This window comes from Grus americana, chromosome 1, assembly GCF_028858705.1.
Source record: "Grus americana isolate bGruAme1 chromosome 1, bGruAme1.mat, whole genome shotgun sequence".
Taxonomy (NCBI): Eukaryota; Metazoa; Chordata; class Aves; order Gruiformes; family Gruidae; genus Grus; species Grus americana.
In genome coordinates, this window is record NC_072852.1 from 82,941,395 (window position 1) to 82,963,735 (window position 22,341).

Sequence of the window (22,341 nt, forward strand, 5' to 3'; positions counted from 1 at the left end):
AAGATTTTCTTCTCATTTTGTGTTCTCAACAATGCTTTCAAAACCATCAAAAATACAAATCAAAAGAAATGCTTCCATTTCAGGCATCGTATACAATATGACAGCTCTTTAACATTATAATGATATTTTATATAATTCTGAAGCCTAGGAATTTCATTGTTCCCTTAGATGGAAAAATCTTTTTCTATAAGAATTTTTGGTAATTTAATGAGAGATGTGAAAATCATAGAGGTGTTTTGTGGTTTGTTTTTTTGTTTTTGTTTTTTTTTTTTAATTCAGTGCCTAAACTAAAGAAAATGAAAATAGGAGAACTGTTTCAGGGTGGGCTGAAATGAAAAGTTTCATTCTGGAGTTTCATTTTTAAAGTTTCATTTAGGGCTATTTATGCCTTCTATATTGTAGATCAATTTTGAAACGATAATGTCAACTTGAATAAAATTGCAAATGCTTAACTTTGTTGAACCAAAAGTCTGACCTCTCCAAATGTTTTCTTCTTTTTCCCCTGTCAAAACTCATTTGCTGAATTTTAAATTAATTCAGAGAGAATTCTGCCCCCTTCTGAAACTGTTGGGGTTTTTTAATGAATAACAATTTTCTGGGGATATTGTCCAGAACTCTATATACGCTCAAGACTACAAATACAGTTTGTAAATGTGCAAAAATGTGTAGTATTACAAGGTTTCTCCTTTTTTAATGTATACTTTATTGAAAGCAAGCTATTTGAAGAGCTCCTGACACAACATACCAGGTATAAACTATATATTTGGTGTTTCTAATTGATTGAGATACGTAGGATAATTATAGGAAAATAGTCATTTTCTTAAATACAATTTAAGCTTTTTATTAGTATAAATACCTCATAGTCACCTGTGGTCATGTGAACAACATCCTTGTCAGGCCCAAAAGTCATGTTACTGCATTTGGGGAGGCTGAGAGCATGGGATTTGTATGCCCGAAACATAGCTATTAAAATTTAGGCAGGTTGCTTCTGCGGTCACCAGAGAGAGAAAGGCACCAGCAGCCAGCTACTCATCCCATCTCCACACTGCTGTCTGAGACAGGCAGATGGACCTCCTTGGAGGATGCTCGTCTCCTTCCCTGCACTGCAGCGGCAGCCCCGATGTCTGTCTTAGGTTGAGAGCTTGGGCTTTAGGTTGCAGAAGTCCAGCACCTAACCTCCCGAGTCAGAGTGCTTAAGATGTTCAGGTCACTGAAAGACTCAGCGACTGCTAGATTCCCAGTTGATTATGCTTGTTTTGTTTTAATTTTGCTAGGTGCTTGAATGAATATCTTTTGAAAGAATTTGGCTCCCTGCTGGAAATCTGTGACACGGCTAAGACATAAACCTTGGTTTCCCCCCTCTAAGACTAACGTTTAAATGAGGGCACTGAATCTCCTCAAAACCAACTTGTCTCATTTTACTCTCAAAAGACCAACAAGCCCTGTCAGGGATTACAAGCTCTAATATATCAAGGCAGTCAATATTAATGACATCTATTCGTTAGCTTATTCTGGTATTCTGGTGGTGGATTTGGGGGGCTGGAACTGTCTACATTTGTTGTTTACAACTCTAGTTGATTGAAATGCAATCATTTTTCTTCACTCCAAAGCACCTCTAATGGGGAGAAATGTTATGTTTCCAAACAGTAGAAATATCAGTTTTGCCAGACCTTTAGATTATCATAATTGCCAAAAATTCTTTTTCCAGGTATGTGGGACTGCATGCAGAAATGGATATAGAAAGAGGCTTACAGGTTGCGTGGCACCCTCTCTTCCAGCGGCTTGTTGGATGAAGGTTATTTGGAGTTAAGGCTCTTCTTAAAATAGAACAAATTTTTTTACACCCTCCCTCTGCCCAGGAAATACCGTCTTGTCTTTTTAAAAACTGTGAGTCACTCAAAAATGGTCAGAAAAATGGTATCCCAAAGTCGAATGCATTAGGCTGTTGTTACACAGAATTTCCATAACAAGCAACTGAAATGCTTGCTGTGGTCCAAAAACGATAATGTGTTTCTAGATTTCCTAGCAAAAGGAACTAGAGAAGCCAACAGATGTACACTGATGCTCTGCAAGTTCTCCTGAGGTTTATATATTTCACCCAAACAAGGCTGGGAAAGTGGCATAGCAGCAATCACGGCTGACATCCAGATGGGATCTACCATGATATCACAAATGGGACAGACAGCTCAATTATCTTTATCTGCGATATGGTTTCTATTTTTCTCTTAAACTTGAGAGTTTCATTCACTGGGAATTCCTGCATGTTTGGTACTTGACTCAGGTGCAGTCCCTGAGGATTGCACCCATTGTTACATTTCTATGGCAACCTCTGGATTCTCCTGCCACTGCTTCCCATCAGCTCCTGTAATTGTAGATCGCTGATTGGGCATTCATTCATTCCCAGTTTCTAACTTATCTCTTTTGGACAAAGCAAGACTTTATCTGATCCCTTTTTATCAGCATGATACTTGTAAGTCTACCCACAAAGTGCCCCCTCACCATAACTTGTGTCTCAGAAGCAGAGAATGACTGTTTCAAGAGACCTGCATGGAAAGCTCTCTCGAGGGAAGAAGAGAACAGGGATGCCAGCAGAAACACAAAGCGGTAATAAAACCTGTGAGTTATTGTCATTCCTTTCTTTAGCAATGAAAATGAGCTAAAATCTCTGCAAAAGAAAGGATGAAAGTAAGCAGAGAAAAAAAATTGCATAGATGTTCCTGCACATTTAGTTCAGAATTTCATAGCCCTTTGGATTGCTACAACTCTGAAGTAAGTAAAAAGCCTAGTTAAAACAAACAAACAAACAAACAAAACCCCACATCCCTTTGTATGTGATTAGCTAACAGCACACTGAGTACTACATGTAATCACAAAACACCAAAGCCACACTCTCGGTTTCATGTAGAGTCACATTAATAGGAATGTACATAATTCCACATCAAATCAGAACAGTGAGCATAGGAAGCAACAGAATGAAGGAATGCGGCTTGTGTAAAGCCTTAACACAGATATAATTGAATGTAACCTTGTAATTATCAGGGAACATAAGGTGTGTCCACCTCTGTGGCTAGAAGAAGCTCATGGTGGCTGAAAGAGTTTGCTGCTCCACGTACCACAACTTCTGCTTTGGACTATTGGTGCAGGGTAGTGTCAAACAGCTTGCAAAAGTTATTCAGGAGAAGGAATTGACCCAGAGTGAAGGGGCTCCCTCTCTTGAGTCATGCTATGAACTTAAATGCTATTCAGTTACAGAATCCATCTGATCCACGCAGCCAGATGAACCCTCTCACAGTGGTTATCTCTAGTTTTAAAGAGGGCTTTCAGGAACTGAGCAGAGCAGCAGGAATGTTAGCCCTTGCTGTCATGTCTTCTTCATGCAGACTTGCCTGTTTTTTTACTCATCAGCACTAGATGACTTTTTGTGATGGGTATAATTGGCTTTTCAGTCCTCAGCATTCTCAGTATGTAGAAAATATTGCTATCTGCACCTCTTCTGCAGTTTGACCTTTTTGACCTTTCATGACACTAAAAACTAATGAAATGTAGTCCAGGAAGAAAAGAGTAGCCTATGTGGAAGTATGTCTGTTAAATTATGGCTTGGAAATACCCAACTCAACATGCACAATATTTACCACTGTTAGCAATAAACTCTTCTGACTACAATAATATAACATCTGTTGCTGTTATGCAGTCTCACCCTTTAATTAGGCACAGATGGTCTTCCTATTCCCCGTCTGGTCTAATTCTTTTGCTTTTGAGAAGAAAATATAAACCAGTTTTGTTTGTGACCTATTCTTGTAGGTGAATTCCTCCACACCATGTACTGGTTAAGACATCTCGTGTCCCAGTAACACAAGATTTTCAGATATACCAGTAGAAAGGGCTTTTATTGCACTTAGGTACAGAGAGAGGAGGAGGGTGTACACGTGAAATCCAGGTTCTTATCTTGTAAAGGACATTGGTACGTGGTTCATCTTAAAGGCCCACAGGCAATGGAGGTTGAGGTATATTTCTAGCATGAAAATGAGTATAAATTCTGTATGCCCTATGTGCAATCTGTCTGAGGAAGGTTCTGTTTTAGTTATTTTCTAAATGTGTTTCAACCCTTCCTAAATCCCTCAGTACTACCAAAACTCTGAATATTCCCTACAGTTCCTGTCCTTTGCCCATCATCTGCAAATGTACTCAATTATTAATTGATTATTAAATTATTAATCATTGCATTAATTAACAGGCTGCCTTACTGCCTCTTTCACACTGCCAATGGAATTGTTAAAATTAATCAGATTCCCTAACAACTCCTGAGACAGCCTGACAGTACACTTTATTCATACATAATGATCTAATGAAATCTTTTAATGTGTATTTTCAGTCTGCTTGTCAGTACAATCCTGAAGCTTTACTTTTTGTGATTCTTAAGAAAGTCATTAACGACGACTCTTCTACTCACACATACGGCATTTTCTAAGCTATTCCCATTGATGTCCTAGTTCTACAGATACAGTTTTAATGAGCAAAATTATTACTAACATGGAATTATATTATGTCTGCCTCTAATGTGGCCACCTGAGACAAGATCCCCAGATTCAAACCTCACTGGAATCAGTGGAAGTCTTTCTTTTGGTTTCATTATCCCCTTGTTCAGTGAGTGTTTCTTCTATGCAGCTCTGCATGCAGCTTTCAACCAAATGTAGGAAAGTTAGATAGAGAAATGTGACAGCAGTGAAAAAAAAGTGCATCCACAGCAAACCCTTCCATTCCTATGGTCTTCAATGAGTCCCACTATGTCAATACTATGGAAAATGTGGGCAGTTAGCAGTTTGGGATTTGACCCTACATTTTCGTGAGATTGGATCACTCTTCAAAACTGACTAGCAATTTTGTCTGTGTTCATACTGGCATCTTGTTAGGGCTGGCTTTAGTAAACTTGATTTTCAGAACAGTTATTACTGTGTGCTTCCATGTGGCATGGATTTAAGGCAGACACAACTATGATTCACTTTTGAAAACTGTGATCCTTGAATTTAAATATATAAGGAATTAAAAGACTAATTATTTTATCGATGCTGTTCTGACAGAAGAGGAGGTAGTGCACAATACTGTTATAAATAATATAAGATAGGTAAGAATCTAAGAATACTGATCCACAGCCCAGTTAAATTTATGTAGGTTTTGCAAGATACGCAACTTCTGGGGACAGGGTGCCTGTTATCCCATGCTATAGTGTTTGATTTCAGGGAGAGAATAAACAGGGTAGCAATGTGAAGGAAAGGCTATTGCAGCCCTGTAGCTGAGCCACACATTTTTTGGAAAGACTGTTCTGAGAATGGAAGTTGTGCCTTTTACACTAGAAAGAAGCTAGCCAGGGAGGTGGAACCAGGGGAGCAGGAGAACAGGCCCACAAAGCTGTGAGAATAACGCTGTTCTTGTTCAATCAAAGATGTCTGCATGCTATTTGTTGGTAGACGCACGCTTTTCAGAACTTACCAATATCGTATTCCAGTCCATAGCTTCATCCTTTGCTGAAGCTCCAACTACCATAACAGGATCAGAGGAAAAGACTCACTAGTGCCAGTGTTTCTAAATTGGCTGCAGAAAATGTCTTGGTTCATTCAGTATAAATTGCTATTCTTTCACTGACTACTAATGTTAATGCTACATGACCCTTGACAAAAATACTGATATTTCACCAGTCTTAACAGTTTCACTTGAAATTCATAGATAGGGGAACAAACTGTTCTCTGCTTAAAGGGAAATCACAGGAAGAAATCACAGCCCTACCTGAATCTGACCCACACGGTAAAGTCCATTTCTTCAGTGATTCCTGACTACTCTGCTGAATTTTATGCAAACAGGACAGCAGAAATTCAAGACAAAACCTGTGAAGGTTTTAACTGCAGAAATACAGAGAGAATGTCTAACATTTTCTACCCAGCACTTAAACAGAAACTTAGCCCTATCCTAACAAGCCAATTCTTAACAGGATTATTTTCCAAAAACTTCCAGTAGCCACTTTTTTTAATAAGGGACAAACATACATGACAATAAAGTTATCTTGGATCTTACAGGTGTGGCGTAAACTTTCCTCTGGCATCTACTGTTTTAACTCCTTTTCCATCTGTTCTGAAGGGTTTTTTTTAATTATTATTATTTTTAAAAAGACAGTTACATATGACTGGTACAATTCGAATCTCAGTTAATTCCACAAAACATCCTTCCGTTGATGCTGGGAGAGGGTTTTTACTTCTTGTTGTTGTTTTGCTACATCTAATCTTTTGAGAAACAACAACATATTTTTGTAAGAGTTTGGAAACACCGAAGGTCAGTAAGAACATGAACCTCAGAGCACATTTAGATCTAGAAGGGTATTCTTACATTCAGGGCTTTGATTAAGAGCCTGAAAAAGGGGGAGGTTTAGTTTACCAAATATGCACTTTGTTATAAAACTAAAATAAATCTACTGTAAAGACTGGATTAAGAAGTTTGTTTTTTTTTTTAACAAGGATAAATAAATATACTCATCATGTGAGTTGTTCATTCAAATGCCGTGTAGAAGTGGTTCCAGTAGATGGAGCAAGAAAGCAGAAGGAAAACAATGCCACATACCTAGGTTACTCAAAGGAGGTGGACATGTTCATGAGGCAGGACATGAAATGCACACACGTTCAGAAAACTTGCCTCACGCTATCAGAGGAGAAAGCACTTTGAAAGCTACTCCATGGATTCAAGTTCAGTCAGAAATACTTTTCACATAACTGACACTGACAGGAGTTTTTCCTTGGAATTGGCTTAGTAGATGAAGAAAATAACCACTTGGGACTTTCTCCAAAGCCAAGAAAATAGATTAATTATAACTGGCTTGTTATTCTCTTGGCTTTAGTGGAGATTAGGACAGCTTAATCCTTCAACAAAAGCTAAATGCTGTGAAGAAGTATTAAATAAGACAAGCTTCACATATCCCACACGATCTTCAGCCTCTTATTTTGCACTGCCTCTCTCTCCTGACCCTGTGTGTGCCGTGGGTTACCTTGTTTACAAATGGCGAGCATCACGTGCTGTGGGAGAGGCGGCCGGAGGCCCCGCACAGGCGCAAGCCAGCTCAGCCGCAGCTCCTGGGAGACATCGCGGCACCTCGGGAGCCAAAGTAACGCCGAGCTCTTCATTTGGGATGAAATGACTGGTTTCTGGGTTTTGGTTTTCCTTTCCCTTCCCCCCTAAGTTAACATCTTCTAGGAAAAAAAAGCCCCAACACTTGTTTTGGTGAAAATGAATGAGAAGAGCTCTCACTCAAAACAGTGATTTTTTTTATTTTTTTGCTTAACCGGACCTATTTATCACAGAAGCCTCCGGCGGCTGGCCAGCAACATCCGCAAGGCCTGTGTCCCGTCACCGGCCCAGGAAGTCTGTGACACCCAGCTTAAGGGAAAGGGGAACATCTGCGAGCGCGGCTCCTTCCCCTGCTGACAGTGAGGAGGAGGGTCTCCTTCCTCTTCCAGGCTCGGGGGGTGCCAGCCCCTCTTCTTCTTGCTTCTTCCCTAACTCCTAAAACTGAGACTGAGCCCTACGTGATCGTCTCTAAGGCCTGTGTGATCATCCCCACCGGCAGGTATTTTATATGCAATTTCCACGGAAATCTTTTTGCAGCAATGGTAAGCTTGAACTCACATTCCAGCTTCACCTCTCTGCGATTTCCCAAGGTTTTTTTGCCAAAATTGAGCTGAACAAGCTATTCTGAAAACTACATTAAAAATTGTGGTTAATTTCCTTAAGAATAATTTAGGAAAAAAAAAAAAACACAAAAAACCCAAGAAAAAATATTGCAAAGATGCTAAAATCCTTTAAAACTTTCTCCTTTTTAAAAGGCATTTTCAATGGAAACTTTTTGTCTGCCCGTCCTTGTCAGATGGGAGGACCTGAACGGGGAGAGGTGCTGGCGCCTGAATGCAAGGCTGCCTCCGAGGCTGGCCAGGCTGCGACCGGTGATTCAGCACGTGGGTAGTGGAAACGTGGCTCCTGCGCTGGGGCTTCCAGCCCCGGGCCAGCAGTAAACCCGTACAGGTGTTGGGGGTGCCGCGGGGAGCCGTTTGTCACTTCCTTTCAGTGACGTGCTTCTGGGGCTGCCTCATCTTCAAGGTACTCCGCTGTGATTTCTGACCGTATGGACGCGTTGATGTATGTGCGTGTGAAGTCAGGCTTGCACCAGCTCCAGCGTAGAAGGGTCTGTGCCTGTAGCGTGCTATAGACAGCAGTGGTGCTTCCTGCCGCGGGTAACCCCAGCAGGTTTGTATGGTTTCCTATTTTCTCTTTCTTTTGATTAAAAAAAGTTCGCTTTTCTATCAATTTCTTCTCCTTTATTAGGTTCAAAACCCTGCAAAAAGGCAACGACTCCCTTGCCTCCTACAAAATGACCCTGTACTCGGGTGTGTCCTTGAGGTCCGATGTGGTCCTCCGGCATGTGCCTGCCATGAGCACAGAGCAAGCTGAGAGGTCTGCTCTCCCCTCCATCTGCGTCCAGAGCAGGGTGTATGAGAAAGTCACTGGAAGGGTATAGGGATGTTCCCACATACCAGCCCATGCTCCAGGTGCATATGCAGATACGCGTTCATACGCATTCCTATATCGCAGGGGCAACACAAGGAGTGTGGACACCTGATATGAAGAAGTAAACACAGCTCTCCTCTCCACTCTCTTTCCCTCCCCCTTTCCCTTCAGTACAATTAGGAGACATCTGATTGACGAGGGCCAGCGTATCAGCAAAGGAAGAGAGCCAAGGAGACAGGAGACTGTGCTCACATCGCTTTTTGCAGCTGTTGGCTGCCACTGCAAGGACAAACAACTGCATGGAGACCTTCCCAAGCTGTACAGAACCATACTTTCTGTCCGGGACTGGGAAAGCAAAACAGTGAGCAAGAGATTTGTGTAAAGAACAGAGAAATGTCTGACACTATTAATTAGTCTATTTTTGTAGAAAAGTCTGTGTCTGGACATAAACATTATCCATTCCAAGTTGTCACATAGCTATTACCCATGTCAGTCATTCAGGCATCCCTGTCTTGCGGGGCACATCCTAGCAAAGCACTGATGGTGCATCTCAAAGAAGCACAAGGGGAAAACTACAGAAGAATTGTGCTCTGAATATCTGTAAATAATTTTTAATTAATACCAACTTGAAAAAAATAAAGAAGTGTTTTGCTTGTAGACGCTTTGTGATAGGAAAGGGTGGGATTTGTTAAATAAATAATTCCTTCTGAATTAGTCACCAGGTCTAATTAAGAGATACCAAAGGGACAAGGAATCAGAAGAGCAAGTTTAAAGGAATATCTAGCTAAAACATAAGATAAAAGTAGTATTTGTGAATATCAAAATAAACAGTGTGTGTGAATGTTTTTCTTGGGATGAGCCAAGGGAAATATTTTCCTGGGGTTTGGCCCATACAACATGTAACAGATGAAACCAATCTGGTTGCTCTTTTGAATGAATTACACAATTAGTGGATGAAAGGAGATACAGTTGATGCAAAGCCTGAATGTCATTTGAGCAGTAATACCTTGTAAATCCTGATGTTTGGAGCCTGCCTTATCTTACAATTACCTTTCTTTGTTGCTGGTGTAACTCCTTTAACTGCAATGGGCTCACACCTGATTTCACCTGTTTGAAAGAGGAAAAGGCTCTTTGATGCCTGGCAAAACTTTTATATGTTTCAGGTCTCCTGGCAAGACTGCATTTGCTGGAGGATTTTTCTCTTCATTTTAAAGAGAGATGCAATTATCATCTCTAATCTGATCCTGAGGAAATCTGTTAGTTGCAATCTTGCTCTTCAAACCATCTGGGCAGCCCAGTGGATCCTCTGCCCTTATGATGTTGCTAACAAGGTTTGCCTGGAGCCTAATGGGTTTCATTCCAACAGCTAGTAAATGGCTTAAAACATACATATGCTGAAGGCAACGCATGGTTTCTCAGTACAGCATCATGGATATGAAGACCAGACACCCCTTTTTTAGTGACCACCTGTTCTCCTCTTTCAGATGCTGGCATAAATCAGCTGCATAAACAAAGCAGAGGTGAGATGAGACTCTCACTCAAAAATCCGATAAGAAAATCCAGATCTTGTTCTCTCTGTCACTGCTGAGACACACTCCCCATCTGTTCCTGCTCCCTTTCTGTGTAAACCAGGGGTAACTTCAGTTAACTTTGAAGAACGGCTCCAGCTCTGTAAATGAGATAAAACAAAACCAACTCAAAGTGAAGGTGAGATATAAGTGTGCAAAATGCCTGTGTGGCCTGTAAATCTGTACTGTTACTGAATTTCTAACACTACTTTTCAGGAAGGATTTTTTTTTTTTTTTTTTTAGTATATGCTTATGCATATCCGTGGTTTATGTGATTCCCAGACAGAAAGCTACATAAAGTTGGGAGGAGGTTTGGAAGCCTATACCAGCAACACATAAATAAAAGGTGTTATGAGAACAGAGTAATGATCAAAAAAGTCATGCATTTAAAGTCCAGGAAATTAAAAAATTACTGTTAAATAGAAAAGAAATCCAAGAATGCTAATGAAAAAAAAAAGTTACAACATTTTCAAAATCTTAGCTCTAGTGGTGAAAAAATATGTATAAGACATATTGCATTTTAAGACAATTTCTCTTAATGTGAACACTGAAATATATTAATGATAATTAATGAATATTGCATAAAACTATAACTGCATGAACTTGCAGATTCTCAAAAAAGTCATTCTGTACTTAAAATAAGAGTGAGAACAGATCTCCTGCTGTGGCTTAACTCAAGCATCCAGCTATGAGAGTGATGGACTGTATTTTAACAGTCTGTGTATAGAGACAGAGGAAGGAATTGGTTATCAAAACCGAAAGTGAAGGCTAAATAATAAAATAGGAATTGAAATACCAGTAATGCAGGATAGCTTTGTTTCTGCCTCTGCCCAGAAGGACGAGGCTCAGAAGGACATTTTGTGTGCAGCCCTTCTCGGCGGAGGCAGAAACAGCTATCCTGCATTACTGAGGTGAAGAAAGCACAAAGAGGCACAGAAGGATTTTTTTTTTTTCTTTCCTTCCCCTTTGCACATCTGCCTTGTGTTATCCCCAGAATCCCGATGTCGGTGCATCTGAGAAAAGGAGTTGGAGAGTATTATCCGCACCAGCAGAAGTGGACATTTGCAGGTGGGCTGCCAGGGGTGTTGTACGTGGCACTTTGGGGACAGCAGTGCTTGCCGAATGGGCTCTTGCCTGGAAAAGCCTGACCTCTGCGTATGAGGAAGTCCAATATCTGATTTTTGACATTGCCTCTACTGTAAACACTAAAGTGTTGTCCCATCTGAGGCTCTACACATATAAGTTTTGAAAGCAAATGGCAATTTTTCCCTCCTTCCTACTCCTCTTGACATAGTCTTAGAGGACATCTGTTTCTCACACTGCCATTTCTGTACATGTATACTAAGTATACATTAATACTCTGATATTCTGGACAGAATGTGTAGTACAGGTCAGATCCTTAGCCTGAGGCAACTGAAAGAAGTCTACTGTTGTGAGTTAGAAGATTTAAACCAAATGACTCTCTTGTTTATATCTCAGATCCTTTAGTTTGACTTGTTTCTGGCTTTTTTGGTTTTGGTTAGGTTAGGGTTTTTTTTTTTCCATTCAATTTCTCTCATCTCCAAAAATAAATACAAATTAACAGAGAGAAATGTAAAAGGTGGATTGTTTCCTTTTCTGCCTTAGAAGTTTCTCTGTAAAATGTCACATATCCCACAAAAAATGATTCAGAAATGGTGCTGAATGTTATGTCGAGGGAAGGAAGTGTTATTCCAGCCAGCCTTTGAGCTGTCTTGGGATCTCCTTTCAATATTAGCCTAACTTGCTGTAAAAATTGGGACCAACTCTCCCTTTGCCATGTGTGGTATTACTCAAATGAATCTACGCTCATCTCAATGTGTCAAGGAAACAGACCTTTTAATCATAGCTAAATGCATGGTAAATTTATTATATTACATGGTAACTAGTAATGGACAAATGCCCGATTGTGGTATACATAAAAGCATGGGGTAGGTTATTTATTTATTATATACCGTAGTTATTACATGCATTTGAATCTTTTTATGTTCCTCTTACATTTCCCTTTCCTGTCCTCTTTTGAATTTTTCTCCCAGGATTTTAAGTAAATGGATAGTAGAAACGGGTTAAGCCTTTGCACCAGTCGTATAAACTCTTCTGCATCTGCCAATTGATCTGGGAGCATTATTTACAGCCATAAGTGATACTATTGAGATTAAATGCAAGAAGACTATGTGTCTGGCTGCTGGAACACGACAGGTAGCTCACTTTCCTGCTTTTAATTTTTTAAAAAAGTCTCTACTTTGACCACATGTCCATCCTGTAGAATTATGGTAAAGCTGAATTCCCAGATGTAAGCATACTGCCTCCATCATATGTTACTACTGACGTTCAGCACTGGTTATCCAAGCTTTCATCTCTTCATCTTTAAAACACTGCCATCTGTTGTTTCCAGACGGTTCAGTCTTCTGTTTATCCAAAACTTTGTTCCAGGCCATATGGAAAAAATATCTATTTTCAATTAACCATCATATTTTCTTAAAATATACCAGAATGATGAGAAAAAATAGGCATCACTTACGCATAGATGTTCGTGAAGGGGATGATAATTTATTACGAACTGTAGTTTCAAGATTTTGACCATGTGGTCATTCAGTACACTCAGATACCACAAAAGCTGGCCAATTTTGTAATAATACAAACATGTTTTAAGCTTTTGAATGCTGTTATCACATATAGATTTCATTGGTGCTAGCGTATTGATCCAGTTATTTCCACTGGAAACCTTTCTGGTTAGGCCATTTTCAGCAGTTTTCTTTGGTGGTCAGTAAACTTCTCATGTCTTGCTACAGTGAACGTGTGACTTCTTATTGCAAAGTTTAATCTAACTCCATAAGCTACTGTTTGAGCCATGCAAACCCCTTAGATATTATATTAAGTCTGTGATGCTAGGAGCATGTTAAAATGTTGTAAGAATGGGGGATCGCACTGCCTATGCCTACATGAGCAAGCAGTACGGAGCGTGGAAGCAGAGCAGCAGAGAGCAGCAGTGAGTGCTGTAGCCCGAATGCCCACCTTTTACACACGTTTGAGAGGTGGGTTCCTTCACACCGCTTCCAGTCTGGTTCTCCGGACTGAATGTCTATTGATGGCTGGAGCCCTTCAGGTATAGTTCTGGATGCCTCTTCCAGGTTAGTTTCCTCCAAAAGTAATCCTGTCTGTGTGCTGCGAGACCATCCTGCAGTGTGAACCAAAGGGTTCACAGTAAGAAGAGACAATGAGGACATTACCTTCAACACAGAGCTGAAATGAAGTGGGTAAAATAAGTCAGTAGAGGTATTCACCTAGGAATCCATTTTGGTGAGATCGATTCCCTCTTTTCTTTCCTGAATCTGAATTTATGATATAAATAATTTTCAATGCTAAAAGTGAAGGAGATACCATGCTTGGACAGAAATAGTTTTCTTCAGAACTAAAAAAAAAATATAAAAGGATGCTATTCTTAGGAATGGGCTATGTGTGTCATTCTCCAGTTCAAAGGAATATTTAAAATGAGAAGTTGAGTTTCCATTCAAAGCCATCCTCTTTGATGCAGCATAAAGGCCTGCCCTTCTATCCTTCAAACAACTGCAAGATTTTCTCCTCCTGAGTTACAGTCTTGTCCTCCCAGCCGCCCACAACCACCAGCCTCCCCCAGATACATGCAGATTATGAGCTGTGTAAAGTGACCCAAGTTGAAATTAAGGAGGAAAACAGGTGCCAGGTGGCCAGAATCTGTGACAGTCACTGGTAAAATCAGAACAGAGCTACAGTGATAAAGATGTGTATAAAAATGGGGAACAGATGCATCAGGACTCGGGCAAAACACCCAGACAGACCATGCTTTTGATTGTCCATTTGTATAAAAGAATACGGGCTTTGGCTCCTGGTTTAGTAAGGTGAGTGCGTGACAAGAGGAAAGCCACCTCTGTGGGTTTTGAGACAAAGTATTATAAGGGCTGAAGGCAGGATGGAACAGAACTGCCTGGATCTTTTGAGCTGTTCTTCACCTCTAAATTTACCAGCTATCAGTGCAGGCAGCCAGCAGGGAGAAAAAAGGAAAGAAAAGGAAAGGAAAGGAAAGGAAAGAAAAAGAAAGGGAAGGGAAGGAAAGGAAAGGAAATGCTACAGATATGGGAAACCTTGTAGCCAAGATCAAAATCTAACTGCATACTAGGTGTACAGATAATATTCATGTGTGTTATATTTAATTAATCAGAAAATTAGCAAGCCCAAGTTGAACACCGAATCCTTTCTGTTAGCTAATTACATGCTGCTTCTCAGCTTGAAACAGTGCCAGAAAAATTTTTTGCCCATCACTTGTTGTATTTCATCTAATTTTCATCCACTTGAGAGTGCTTAAATTTATATCCACTGCAGTTCTAGAAAGGAAAATTTTGTAAGTGCTGTGCAAAATGTGCTACCTTAGATGTAAGGCATGGAGAACTTAGTATCTTCCTCTGTCCACTTACATAGTTTTATTTTTTTTAAATGGTCAAAAGAATCCCCTACCAGATGGACAGTTAGAATGATCTTAGATTTTGGATTTTCCAGAACCTTTAACCTCTCTATGCCCTTCTATAAAGTTCATCACTGTAGAATATCATCCTTTCTATCAGCTCACTTTACCTCTTATGAGCTCATTCAGCCTCCTCCAAAACTACTTGCTCTTTAAGTCTTCAGTGTTTATATCTTAGTGTCAGGGAAGTGGAGATCCTTGAGTGGTATTTCACATACCCATTTTTGGGACAATTTTATACTTGTTCTCTGGCGGCAGTGATCTTAGCCTAGGAGTATGTTGTGCTCACAACCAGAAAAAAGTCCTTGCTGTGAGTTTACAACCAAGAAGCAACAGTAAATGATAACAAAAAAAAATATTTTTTTTCCCCACAGGAAATTGTAGGTACAACCCCATGGTACAGTTCCAGACAGAGGTACCCAAACCAGCTCTGGATGGAAACACATAGATAGAGTCAACAAACCATGTCAGCTCAGTGCTCTAATATTGTGTTTATTAAGGAACTATGGTGCAAATCAGAGGGCTTGCTAGAGGGTAAGGGGCTGAGGCAAGGGGCTCCTCTAACATTAGCCACATTTTGCACTGGCAGGACAAGCAGCGTGCTTCTTTCAGGTAATAAGAATATGTTTTCCCTAGCTATAGAGACTAGAAAGAAGCCATAACATAATAGGATCAGGCTATGATTTTTCTTCAGTGTTTTTCCTTTCCTTTAGTAATTGCAAAAATGGCATATAGTGTTTGGGCTCTTCTGTGATTTTATACAGACTTTTCCTCTGGAGGGGAGAATTATTATCCAAAATAATTATACAGTCCCAAACCGATTACTGCCCATTGATGAGTCTAATGATGGCACATTTTCTCCATGTCCCCGATATGACAGAGAGCATGCTTCACCTAATACCCTTCCCAAATACCTCACTCTGCTCCCTGAGGTTCCTCCTGCTGCTCGAGTATCAGTGCTAATGGTTATATCCCAGTTGCCTCTAAAGTGGTAGTAAGTGTTTTGGTGTTCACAGGTAGGAAAGCTGAAAACACAGCAGTCATCCACTTCCAAGGTGCATGCCCACGCTCAGGAAAGCCTTGTGAAAGAAATGCAATGGGCTGAGTTTACAGGCAGGCAGGGCTGGCATCAGGTAGCACTTTTGATTTTGAAAATGTATTGCCTGGAGGCCAGGAAACACAGTGAGGTCTATGTTACCTTCAGGCCTTTGGAGATTTAATGTATTTACTATTTGCCAGTCTCTTGGTACATACAGTTCATGAACACACATGGAGGACTGCTGAAAGAGCTGCATTGCCCCCGGGTCCTGTTCCTATCAAAAATATAAAATATTAATTTTCCCTTTGTCCTCTTATTTTCCTTCATGTACTTTCATAACACAACTTTGGTGACTATCACCAATCTTTTCTACCTTGGCTCATCCCTCTTGAAGGTTGAGTCAGGTTTCCATTGTCTACCTGCCACAAATAAATAAAACATCTCTTCAAAAGGAGCCTTTCCCAAGGGCTCCTGTTTTGGCCAGCGGTTTATGACTAACACATTGGTATGGGAAGCACAGGTTCACACCTAGCTACTACGAGAAGTGAGACGAGTCGCTTGAGGATCAATTCACTTATCCCCATACAATCAAGTTCTGCTACCTGGAAATGTTCTGGGCTATTGGAAACATCCTCATGGGGCTGTCTGATTTGTCACAAGTCCTGTGGGAGACCTGTGCTTTTCCAGAAGGATAGCTGGGAGTGAGCTGGGCTATACGCGGAGAGCTCAAGAGGACAGAGACAAGTACATAAGGCAACAGAATAAAGTCATAGGTCTCTCCTTTTTGCCCAATTTTCTATCTGCACAGTGCTGTAAATAACATATTTTGTAGTCTGAGTCAGCTGAGGGCTTCTTGCAATATTGCCCAAAATTGAATTTTATTGCTTTACAGGTGAGAAGATACAGAATGGCTACTTCTGATGTAGGAAAAGCGGGAAGGGAGGAAGATGAGGGAGCTGGGAGGAAGCAAAAAAGAGAAAAGACCTGGAAAATGGGATTTTCCAGACCTGATGCCACAGGGGATGTGAAATCTATGGGGATACTGAGTGCTGTTTCTCTGCAGGGCTGATTCTCCCACAGCAGATATGGCTTTGCAGCAGAGATGGAATGAGGAATTTAAATGATTGCCCAGGTACATCACCTCAGGTAACAGCCCCCCAGGAGGAGAGTGGGTATTTGAGAAGCTTGTGGGTATGCACGTACCTATGGGATTTCAGTCAATGTAGTTAAGTATGGATGCGAGCTGGATGGTGCACAGGCATGGATGATGAAAAATCTGTGACATTTGATACAGAAAGCTGAGGGAAAGAATGAGAGGAGGAAAGCTTATAGTCAAATACTCCATAAACATAGGAAAAATGATGAGATTAAAGATTCTGTGAGTGTTCTCTTTAATGAACTCAAACACTGCTCAAGACTGAAAATCACAGAGGGTCAAGCTTTATTTTCTTTACTTTTTTTTTTCTAAGTCAAACTTCTTGTGTTATTTAGCTCTCCAGAGACAGAAGAATATGGCTTTTGTGGCACTGGATCTTAGAGAACTTGGTAGTTTTGGCTAACTCCATGTGTGTCTTTAGTCATTAAAATTTTTTTACAGACTTTCTGGCCATTATCACAAGGTGCTACTGTGGTCACAAAATGACTGGACAAATATGACATCTCCACAGATCTCCTAACCCAAGAGACAAATGTTGGGCTTTGGCAGACCCAAAGTAATAGACTTTCAGTGTCCTTATGGCTGTGGGAATCCAGCTGGGCAAAGGAAAGAAAATGTTGAGATTTGGAGAAATTTGAGAATCTGGCAATGAGGACTGAGGGCTTCTGAAGCTGGGGCTGGTCCTGGTCTGCTGCCCATCTTGTGGCATATCTCAAAGCCTCTGATAAACTAGAGGTATCTAAGTGTCAATCCCATTCTGCTATTGACAATATAAAAATAATTCATGGACATGTCTCAGACGTCTCTGCTGTTAGTTGTGTTCTGGAAGCACCTAGGAGACTAGTGGTTAGTCCCTTGTATGAAGTACTTTATGTTCTGTACTAAGTTAAGACTCCCTTTTGCCTGCACAAGTGTGTGTGACAAATGGAGTTCATTGCTGCAGGATGTTGCTGAGGCAAATGTAATGTTATGGGAAGAGAGAGAAACATCATGTTAAACTGAACTAGGTTTGCTCTAACTGGTGCATCCTTGACAGATTTTTTAACCTAGCTACAGGACAAAATATAGCCATTCTTTATGGCAGTTTGAATGACGCTATATCAAAAATTGGTAAAAGGCAGTGTGAGGAGAAAAACTTGCAAATATGCCAGTCTCTTTTTTTTTTTGTTTCAAGATAAAACTCATCCAAATGTTTCAGATTCCAAAATTTGAATAGTTTCATGTTTCATAATGCAAAGTATAATAAGGGAAAATACAAGGGTTTTATCATAATATCCACCTCCTCTCTCAGCTGCCAACTCAACATTCTTGTTAAGTGTGTTTTACCTGAAAAATATGAATTTGTGCTGAGGGTGACACGGTGTCTGGAAATAAAATCCACAAGCTGGGCTGGCAGTTAGGTAGAACATCTTTTTTACTGTAAATGCAGTATGTATCTCTGTGTGTGTGAGAGAGATTGGCTATGACTTAGAGATAGGCAATGATCTCAGAATACAGGAACACTGTTCAGCAGAATGAACTATTCCTCTGAAACCTTCTTCTGTGTCCTGTGACAAAAGAGTGCATTTGGGTATGGTCACTTCACAATGATATCCCCAAAAAGCCAGAACCTTGTCTGCACTAGGATCAATCCAACGTTGGCCGGAGACACGGGCAGCCTTGTTGAGCATGTCTCTGCTGAGTAACCTTGTGGCCTTCTCCTCATCACCCCTCGTCATTCCTTTACCCTAGCTTGTGCTTTATCCCCTGGCCCCTTTGTTCTGTCTGTAATTAGTGTGTCAGCCTTTCAGGGCACTGACCACATCCCCTTATCTCCGTGGAGGCTTTTGTGACCTTAACATATATGAATGGAAGACAATGACCTCTCTCATATCATTGCTTTGGATGATTTTGGCGATTGCTTCTTTCTGATCTAGAGTACATTTAATCATGTAATACATAGACTTCCATCTGGTTTGCATATCCTGAATAAGCTGCTGAAATGAGAGGGTTTTGTATTCAGCTGCATTCCATGCAAGGGTTTTGTAAGCTTTGGTAGACTGATAAAAGTGAATATAACCCCTCTCCCTACCTTCATTATAGTGAAATCCAGTGGAATTTTCCTTGGATTAAACCAATAAACTTCAACACTGACTCCTTTCTACTAAAGAAAAACAGAGCACAGCAGAGAGGTGTGGGAGGTGAAGGTTTTATTCCTGGTCTGGTCACTGATCTCCTGTGTGACCTTGAGGAAGTTGTTTCACTGCAGTAGCTCTAATCCTATACTTTTTGCATCCTGGCTATTGAGATTTGAAGTGCTTTTCGGGGCAAGGATTGTTTCTGTGTGCTTATGAAGTGGCTCACCAGCCCTTATCCTGGTTGGGATCTTAAGGCTCTTTTGTAACATTCCTAAAATGAGAAGATTTACTGACAGGAGAAATAGCTTCTACCAACAAGAGAAATAGTTTTAATATAGATATGGAAGTGAAGGGACAAACAGAAGAACAGCAAAGTTGTGAGGCATAGTCTGTCAGTTACCATGAGTAGTCATGTTACTTTGACAAAAGTTCTAAAAGTTTCACATGTCTGCGCAAGCAATTCAACTGGTAATAAGACATTGCATTAAACCAAACCAAACCAAACCAACCAAACAGCGAACACACACAAACCCCCAAACTAAACAACCCACTTTTTTTGGTAAACAACTTCCTCTTCTTGAAATATTTGCTTTTTGTAACTGTGGTAGTGAAATAAGTGTGTTGGTGTATTGGCCAATGCCACAAAATATCTAACTAAATATTGGTAAATATTAATTATTCAGACATTTCTGTCACACACAGCAGCTATATTTGGGATGGAGGAAGTTAAAGTTCTCAGAAGACTACATTATTTTATCAGGTTTCTCTGGGTAACTTCAGGAAGTTACTTAGGGATTCTCCTTATGGAGAGATTAAATCCTTTTCTTGCAATGGTCTGAAACAAATTTCTTGACAAAAAAAAAGGTATCAATGCCCATTAGATGTTGGAGATCATTTTGATAGAGGCTGAAGAGTCAGTTCTATGCTGTATATCTCTAAACAGAGCTTTTAATGTTTGCATCTTGCAGCTGATTGCATAGGCAGAAATTAGTAGGGCTCTGCACCAGTTGCGAGACTGGGGCCTCAGGGAAGAGCTGGTAGCCAAACCTGCTGAAACAGACTTGGATATACCACTGCCTAACAGCCATGCAGCCAGAAAACATCTGTATTTTCAACTGAGCATCTAAAGCTAGTTGCCTGCCTTTCCAGAAACAGCCCCTAATCCTATTTATGACCCCGTGACTGACAGGCATCTGCATTCCAGACGAATTACAGAAGCGTTCTCAATTACAGGAAATATGTAGAAAGTTGCAGCAGGTTATTTGCTCATTAGACTTCCCCTTCAGTGACTGTGGGAGTGCACGGTATGTTGGTAAACCCTCCTGCTGCCGATCATTTGTCTGTCATAATGTGATCAGCCATTCATTCATAATGAAAAGCTAATGCCTCGAGAGAATCCAAAGGTTGGAGTTCACCTTGGCTTCTTATGAAGATAAAAGGGGCAGAGCTAATTCTGAACGGATGTCATTTGTGTTTCCATGCGGCTGTGTCTGCTTTTATCTTTTTTTAAAACCTGTCCAAAGCTGCAGCCCTTCTTGGTGCATAAGGATTTCTTAGTGTCACTGAATTGCCTGATAAAAGGTAGCAGGAGTTTCTCCTCTCACTTGGTGTCGTCTTTTGGGAGGAATTGGCTTCCAAAGAACCAGTCAATGGAGCCTACCAGGCTCTGTTCCCTGCAGTCACGTAGCAATGCTCAGCTATAACACAGTGCTTCTTAATTGTACATCATCGTACTCCCACTTCACAGGTGGGGAACTGAGATATGGAGTCAAGGCCATCCATCTTGTCACTGCTGTATTAAAAATTCAGTCCCCCATTTCCCAGCTTGTGCTCTCATTACTGCTGCTTTTTACCCATTGCAGGCATGAGATAGAAGTGGTAATTTGACCTGTTTCCACCACAATTTCTAGAAAGAAGGAATGAAATTTTGTTCCCTGTGTTGGCTTTTTTCCTTAGTGATTACAAAGTGTCATATAGTTCTTGTGTGAAGTTCCTGTGGATATGGATGGTATATAGGAGATAAGAGAATGAGATAGAACCTCTCTATGACTGCAGAGATCTTCAGGGAGAAAAGGCAGAGTCTGTGCAATTTAAATTTCTTCCCTGGGATGAAAGGGTGAGTGACAATGAGATGTTATAGGAATGGACTGGAGAACTGGTTGCATGTAAAGAGAGCTGAGTACTATACAAGACACTGAGGCAGAACTCTCTTTGACCATTCCCAGAAGAAAGTAAGTTCATTAGAAGTGTGGTCTCCAAGGCACTTTTCTTCCTGGCCATGACTCTACCGAGATTTCTTCTGGCAACAGTGCTGACTCAAGCAATTCTTCTCCTTTCAGGTGCTGGCTGTATAGTTGCTTGGCTAACTGGACTGCAACACTGAGCAGGGCTGTTCAAAAATTTCTTTTAAACTTAACTGAGCTCCTCTGTTCACCTCACTTGGCAAGCCCATAGAAATCGGTTGGTGGCACAGGAAGGAGTGATCTGCTTGAGTTGGCACTCCTGGTGAGGAAACACTCACCGAACCAGGTCAGCAGCCTTTCTGGAGCACTAGTCTGTCCTCAGTGTCTGAAGTAGACATCTCCCCCTTGCCTCAATGCACTGCCTAGCCAGGATTTCAAGAGGATTCATTATAGTCTCTTCCAGGTGGCCAGAGGTTCATATTCAGCCTTTTTTACAAGAAACAAGAAGCCTTTACTTTTTCTACACCAACTCATGCAAGCGACAGTACTATGATTCTGCTATTCCCACTCATATGACTTTTATTATATTTAAAATGTGCTGATCTGGAGTTTCAATGTGGATGAATACATCTGCAATATCAGACAAGAGTCTGATCTGATTGTTTGATACTGCAGCATAGATGGAAGTTGATGTAAAATATTTCTGATCCCTAATGGCTAGACGAGTACAGGCAGGAGCATTGGATAGTTCACGTATGGGAGCAATGGATAGTTCTCAAGAACAACCTGCACCGGCAGGATGCAGAGAAGTTGGGTATACATTGAAAGGTAGGATAAATTACAGATCTTCATAATCGATGGTGTGATCCTCCATGTGCATACATGCTTCACAGTTCAACAGTGTTTTCAGTTGAAGCTAATTGGCCTATCTTAAAGCCTCACATGCCAAGCATCTGAATTAACTCCAGGAAAGACATGCCATGAGTGTGTGCCCATTTCAGACATGAAAGACTGAGGGGAGGCACAACAGAAACGAGCTGTGAGTGCACGTGTAAATAATAACAGTGTCCCTTTCTCTCCCCGCCTCCCAGCACCCACTGCTGTGAAAGATTCTGGGCACCTTGACAAAACTTAATTCAAACAATCTTTTCTAACTGGTCAGGATGTCCTTAAGTAAACCTTAAACCCATTGCAGAGTTAGGCAAGAGAGGAAATAGCAAA